Raw genomic sequence first — 5,747 nt, 5'->3', positions numbered from 1 at the left:
TAAAAAGGAGGTCTATTTAAAGGCTAGAGTATACAGATGAGTTTTAAGGTGAGACTTAAATGCTTCTACTGAGGTAGCATCTCTATATCTATTATATACATATACAGTACATGGAGAAAAAGTTCCCCTCGACTTTTTTGCTCGTGCAGAACCGTCCTGTGTCTGGCTCATGCTATCCTCCCTGCAATGGTCATTGAACAGATGTTACATCTTTTGCAGCCGCTCCTTATTCGACTTGGCCGAATGTTAGCTGTTTGCTGACATGCTCAGCTTGTAATGAAGGACGTTTTTTTACCAGACACTGTGTGATGTATGTCGTGTTCCTTCCTCTTCAGCCGCCTGCTGCTCTGCTGACTTCTAGGTGCAGGGATTCATCTTTGATGTCCCTTAGGAAGGTATCAGAGTAGTAAAACTTTATCTGGAGCTTTTCATTCATGGCAAGATGTTACTCCAAGTTATTAAAGAGAGGCTGACTTTGGTTTCAAAGTCATGACAATATTGGTTATTATTTATATTGTACCGTATTTTTTCGGACCATAGGGCGCACTGCAGATGAGCAGGTCTAGTCAGGTCTATTTTCATACGCTGCTGACCTTTCTCTGCTCGGGATGGTCTCCTGCTGGCCCCACTATGGATTGGACTCTCACACTATTATGTTAGATCTACTATGGACTGGACTCTCACACTATTATGTTAGATCCACTATGGACTGGACTCTCACACTATTATGTTAGATCCACTATGGACTGGACTCTCACTATTATGTTAGATCCACTATGGACTGGACTCTCACACTATTATGTTAGATCCACTATGGACTGGACTCTCACACTATTATGTTAGATCCACTATGGACTGGACTCTCACTATTATGTTAGATCCACTATGGACTGGACTCTCACTATTATGTTAGATCCACTATGGACTGGACTCTCACTATTATGTTAGATCCACTATGGACTGGACTTTCACTATTATTTTAGATCCACTATGGACTGGACTCTCACTATTATGTTAGATCCACTATGGACTGGACTTTCACTATTATGTTAGATCCACTATGGACTGGACTTTCACTATTATGTTCGATCCACTATGGACTGGACTTTCACTATTATGTTCGATCCACTATGGACTGGACTCTCACTATTATGTTAGATCCACTATGGACTGGACTCTCACACTATTATGTTAGATCCACTATGGACTGGACTCTCACACTATTATGTTAGATCCACTATGGACTGGACTCTCACACTATTATGTTAGATCCACTATGGACTGGACTCTCACACTATTATGTTAGATCCACTATGGACTGGACTCTCACACTATTATGTTAGATCCACTATGGACTGGACTCTCACACTATTATGTTAGATCCACTATGGACTGGACTCTCACACTATTATGTTAGATCCACTATGGACTGGACTTTCACTATTATGTTAGATCCACTATGGACTGGACTCTCACACTATTATGTTAGATCCACTATGGACTGGACTTTCACTATTATGTTAGATCCACTATGGACTGGACTTTCACTATTATGTTCGATCCACTATGGACTGGACTCTCACTATTATGTTCGATCCACTATGGACTGGACTCTCACACTATTATGTTAGATCCACTATGGACTGGACTCTCACACTATTATGTTAGATCCACTATGGACTGGACTCTCACACTATTATGTTAGATCCACTATGGACTGGACTCTCACTATTATGTTAGATCCACTATGGACTGGACTCTCACACTATTATGTTAGATCCACTATGGACTGGACTCTCACACTATTATGTTAGATCCACTATGGACTGGACTCTCACACTATTATGTTAGATCCACTATGGACTGGACTCTCACACTATTATGTTAGATCCACTATGGACTGGACTCTCACACTATTATGTTAGATCCACTATGGACTAGACTCTCACACTATTATGTTAGATCCACTATGGACTGTACTCTCACACTATTATGTTAGATCCACTATGGACTGGACTCTCACACTATTATGTTAGATCCACTATGGACTGGACTCTCACACTATTATGTTAGATCCACTATGGACTGGACTCTCACACTATTATGTTAGATCCACTATGGACTGGACTTTCACTATTATGTTAGATCCACTATGGACTGGACTCTCACTATTATGTTCGATCCACTATGGACTGGACTCTCACTATTATGTTAGATCCACTATGGACTGGACTCTCACACTATTATGTTAGATCCACTATGGACTGGACTCTCTCACTATTATGTTAGATCCACTATGGACTGGACTCTCACACTATTATGTTAGATCCACTATGGACTGGACTCTCACACTATTATGTTAGATCCACTATGGACTGGACTCTCACACTATTATGTTAGATCCACTATGGACTGGACTCTCACACTATTATGTTAGATCCACTATGGACTGGACTTTCACTATTATGTTAGATCCACTATGGACTGGACTCTCACTATTATGTTCGATCCACTATGGACTGGACTCTCACTATTATGTTAGATCCACTATGGACTGGACTCTCACACTATTATGTTAGATCCACTATGGACTGGACTCTCACTATTATGTTAGATCCACTATGGACTGGACTCTCACACTATTATGTTAGATCCACTATGGACTGGACTCTCACACTATTATGTTAGATCCACTATGGACTAGACTCTCACACTATTATGTTAGATCCACTATGGACTGTACTCTCACACTATTATGTTAGATCCACTATGGACTGGACTCTCACACTATTATGTTAGATCCACTATGGACTGGACTCTCACACTATTATGTTAGATCCACTATGGACTGGACTCTCACACTATTATGTTAGATCCACTATGGACTGGACTCTCACACTATTATGTTAGATCCACTATGGACTGGACTCTCACACTATTATGTTAGATCCACTATGGACTGGACTCTCACAATATTATGTTAGATCCACTATGGACTGGACTCTCACACTATTATGTTAGATCCACTATGGACTGGACTCTCACAATATTATGTTACACTATGGACTTGTTTAAGTTGGGGTCAACGTTAATCACTTAATGGTAAATGAATAGATGCCATTTGGTTAAATTTTTACGCCGGTGAGTTATGTTGTGTAGTGAAACATGTTCAGCTATTCCTCGTCCTGCAGTGATAATGATACGTGTAAGAAACTTGCTTTATTTGTCGCCGTGGAGGCAAGGATTAGTGATTTAGAAGTAGCTAAAACACCGTTGACTGCGAATGAACGCTAGCTAGCTAGCTAGCCATGTCGTAAAGCACCTCTTCCTGAGTGTGTTTCAGTGTTATAACTTCACCTTTATCGTCAGTTTTGAAGCCAAAATATTTCCGTTCTCCCTTTTCTGTCTACACACAAGGTCTGCTTGTAAGTACTCTGTGATTGTGCGCTGCCGAACATGCTCGTAAACCAGCAATAATACAACGTTATGACGACAGGGGTACAGGGGGGTTTGGTGGACCGGTACCTTTCAGTACGGTATAGAATATGATTCATTAGTATCGTGGTACTTTACTAATACTGGTATACCCTACAACCTGAATATGATTCATTAGTATCGTGGTACTATACCAATACTGGTATACCCTACAACCTGAATATGATTATTTAGTATTGTGGTACTATACTAATACTGGTATACCCTACAACCTGAATATGATTCATTAGTATCGTGGTACTATACTAATACTGGTATACCCTACAACCTGAATATGATTCATTAGTATCGTGGTACTATACTAATACTGGTATACCCTACAACCTGAATATGATTCTTTAGTATCGTGGTACTTTACTAATACTGGTATACCCTACAACCTGAATATGATTCATTAGTATCGTGGTACTATACTAATACTGGTATACCCTACAACCTGAATATGATTCATTAGTATCGTGGTACTTTACTAATACTGGTATACCCTACAACCTGAATATGATTCATTAGTATCGTGGTACTTTACTAATACTGGTATACCCTACAACCTGAATATGATTCATTAGTATCGTGGTACTATACTAATACTGGTATACCCTACAACCTGAATATGATTCATTAGTATCGTGGTACTATACTAATACTGGTATACCCTACAACCTGAATATGATTCATTAGTATCGTGGTACTTTACTAATACTGGTATACCCTACAACCTGAATATGATTCATTAGTATCGTGGTACTTTACTAATACTGGTATACCCTACAACCTGAATATGATTCATTAGTATCGTGGTACTATACTAATACTGGTATACCCTACAACCTGAAATGAATCCTACTAAGAGTCGGGAGTACAATTTGCCAACCTTTTCAACGCCCTTTTCTGCGACTGTAACCAAAGTGGTGAGCGTCATACTCTTCATATTGAGTCTTTTCATTGGGCCAAGAGGAAGTGGAGAAATTCAATTTGATGTTCGCACCATCGAGGTTTTAAAATTCGTAAGTGAGGGGGAACACATATAAGAGTAACATAAAGGCATTGTATCAACTACAGAAAAGAGCTATAAGGATTATTCATAAAGCAGATGATTTAGAACAAACTAAAATATTTGTTGGAGCCAAATGTTTTTATTTGTTTATATTGCTTTTATTTTATCTAATTAATTGCTGGCCTCAGTTCATGTTCAGTTTCCTTTTGGGTGGATTGCTCCGCCCACTTCCTGTTGAGAAGCAGGAAGTGTTGAGAGGGGTGGAGCTGTTGCTATGGTGTGGTTACCATGGTAACCTCCTTAAATTGGGTCCAGGTGTGAGCACGGGCAGGGCGATTGGAGGACAAACAGTTTTCGACAATGCCAGCCAAGGTCAGCATACTTTGTTACACAACCAACATTTCATTTCATTTGATAGCTTAAAAATAAAGAGATTGTCATATCCAAACACAAAACTACAGTACTGGACATTCTATCATTCACACGCGTCAAACTGGTCAACACAGTCACCCTCAGTATCAGCCCAGAGGTAAGGGCTGTACAATATTATTTATTAGTTCTGGTTCATTGAAACTACAGTAAAGTTACAGACATGATATGTTATGTTTAAGGCTCAAAGTAAAACATCACCAGCAAATGTACAAAAAATATTGGTCATCACTTCTGGGAATGAAGAGCACAGAAGAAAAGGTCATTTCAAACATCAGTATTAGAGATGTCCGATAATGGCTTTTTTGCCGATATTGTCCAACTCTTAATTACCAATTCCGATATCAACCAATACCGATATATACATTCTTGAATTAACGCATTATTATGCCTCATTTTGTTGTGATGCCCCGCTGGATGCATTAAACAATGTAACAAGGTTTTCCAAAATAAATCAACTCAAGTTATGGAAAAAAATGCCAACATGGCACTGCCATATTTATTATTGAAGTCACAAAGTGCATTTTTTTTTTTTCTAACATGCCTCAAAACAGCAGCTTGGAATTTGGGACATGCTCTTCCTGAGATAATCCTGATACCCACTACAACTATGGGAAATACTATACTTTGACTTTCACAAAGTGCATCATTTTTTTTAAATATGCCTCAAAACAACAGCTACAAAAACAACACAGCTTCAGTCCAGAGTATACTAGAGTAATAAAGTAAATAGTCTTCCTTTCGTAGGTTGCCTGGCTTACTGTATAACAGGAAATTATAAACTGGGCTCAATCTGACCTGCTCTAACATATTTGTATGAGTAACACAA

The sequence above is a fragment of the Nerophis ophidion genome, linkage group LG12, assembly GCF_033978795.1.
Source record: "Nerophis ophidion isolate RoL-2023_Sa linkage group LG12, RoL_Noph_v1.0, whole genome shotgun sequence".
Classification (NCBI taxonomy): domain Eukaryota; kingdom Metazoa; phylum Chordata; class Actinopteri; order Syngnathiformes; family Syngnathidae; genus Nerophis; species Nerophis ophidion.
This window is presented reverse-complemented; position numbering follows the sequence as displayed.